We start from the raw sequence: 2,517 nt of genomic DNA on the forward strand, positions 1-2,517 counted from the left end.
CAGTTCTGACCAACTCCGGTGGGAGACCCGTGTCCTGTCGCTGCCATGTTCAGCCTAACAAAATAATAAATCATACAGATTAAGCGTTATAAGCTGCAATGCTAAAATAGAATTTATAGAAAACAAGCTTCAAAGAATTCTAACTTCACCAAGCTTTACAATTTTAACCTAATGCATTACAACGTAACCCAACATAATTCTGACGTGTTGTCTTTCTCGCATTTGAATAAATTTGCTTCTTTGTTGTTCCAATCATAATTTGTGAGATCTTACAATCACTCGCTCACACCACCAATCTCTTAAAACATTTTATATCCTATCATTTATTACTTCTACGACTACGAACTATGGGTAATATGACTCCATTCGCTATGCTGGAAAGAGAGTCGGCAGTATAGCCTATAGGTTTGGTCACCAGGCTTCTCTATTTACTGTTTTTACAAATCATTTCTACGCGTTAGATTTTGTAAAATTTGTACGCCTTATGCGATTCTTTACAATACAATTAACATTTCTATATAATTTCACGTACTCTAAAAAGGCCACTTTGCCTGATGCATATCGACGTACATGTAAGTGGCGAGGGTCGAACATATGTTAGGTTTCGCCCCCCTCCCCATTTAATTCAACGATATTCACATCCCGAAAATGCCCACAAAGAATCATCCTACTGCGGTTCTTCTTCCACAGAAATGGTCTTAAACTATTCCCCCAACATCAAAATACATTTCTGCCCGTTTCTAACCCTTACCTGCTTCCTATGTTGGAATTTTTTTCACGTAAACCGAGGAACTAGGGCAGCTTTGTCCTTCCTTCGTCTCGCGAGATCAGATGTGAATGCCCTTTGGGTCAAAGGTGAAGTTGTCTGCCTGATTACCCATGTAGTATATAGGTGGTACGTTGCGCTTTCCTCATAATGTAGACGTTTTACACTTCAAACCGACCACCTTATCAACGTAACACCTGTCTGGCTTTTGTTTCTGATCTAATATAAAAAGGGACAGTTTTTTTTTAAATAAATGCCAAGCAAAACGGTTTGGCCTGAATTCTAATTTTTGTTTGATCAACTCACCACCTCTGATATAGTCCATCCAAGGAAAAAGTAACATATTAAGGAAACATTATTTTCAGGGTATAAAACGATTTAATGGTGTTAGCAGAAACTCCCTGTATCTTCAAAAAGAAATGAAAAACATGAAATTTTACTTGTATACAACTTGTCCATATCGTCTACATTTTCACTAAGTACTTCCTACTGTTAGAACTAGACTAAATCAGGTCCTCCGTTTTTGGATGGATAAAAATATCGGTTTTTATCGAACCAGACTCTGCTTTACAGAGTTTATATTTGTCTAAATACATAATTGTAATTCTATGACATGTAGGCACATACAAACGCAGCACTAACTTCTCACACTCACTGTCCGGTTTATCATTTATCTTTCAAATAGTGTACATTCACTTACAAATGATACTAACTTATTACATATATAATAACTGATTATGTACGTTTACATTTTCCAAACAAGTTTACTGTTTTCCACTACAATTCTAGTTAGCTATAAAAATGATCATAGATGATTTTCAAAATAGTTGATGCCAAATGATTGTGATGAGTGATGCCAAAACAAAACATACTAGGTTGGTTAAGTATTATTCTTCAAAATGAAGCAGAGTTTTACAGAGATTAAAATGAAGTTAACGAAAGTATATGACTATAACATTTCCTTGGGGAAAATGTATGTTTTATTTTTAAATATTATACATCATGACGGAATAACTAGACTACTTGTCTATTAAGGTGATATATAATTATTATCAAGGTTGAGAAGCTATAGTTACGATTCTCTGTACAAAATGTCGCTACTAAATGGTCACAGTTGCAGAGTTGGTACCTCCGTGTGAATTCCGATATGTCGGGGTAGGGCAGACCTGGAGGCTGCAGAAAAGTCACACTGGTCATACTTGTAGGGGTTTTCTCCTGAATGGTTTCTCATATGCTGGGATAAGTAAGACTTTTCAGCCATCCTGTACCCACACTCCCCACACATGTAGGGTTTTCACCCATGTGGGTTCTCATATGTTTGGATAATGTTTTTCTGTCAGTTACCCTGTATCCACACTCCTCACACATGTAGGGTTTCTCACCAGTGTGTGTCATTAGATGTGCTTTCAAAGTAGATTTACGTGAAGCAGAATAGTCACACTGGTCACACTTGTAGGGTTTTTCTCCTGTATGGGTTCTCATATGTCGGGATAAGTCAGACTTGTGAGCTGTCCTGTACCCACACTCCCCACACATGTAGGGTTTCTCACCGGTGTGTTTTGCGTGATGTTTGTTTAAACTCGATTTCTCTGCTGCAGAATAGTCACATTGGTCACAATTGTAGGGTTTTTCTCCTGTATGGATTCTTATATGTTTGGATAAATCAGACTTGTGAGCTGTCCTATACCCACACTCCTCACACATGTAGGGTTTCTCACCAGTGTGTTTTGCTTTATGCTCATTTAATGTAG

The sequence above is a fragment of the Branchiostoma belcheri genome, unplaced genomic scaffold, assembly GCF_001625305.1.
Source record: "Branchiostoma belcheri isolate BF01 breed outbred unplaced genomic scaffold, Haploidv18h27 scaffold303, whole genome shotgun sequence".
Classification (NCBI taxonomy): Eukaryota; Metazoa; Chordata; class Leptocardii; order Amphioxiformes; family Branchiostomatidae; genus Branchiostoma; species Branchiostoma belcheri.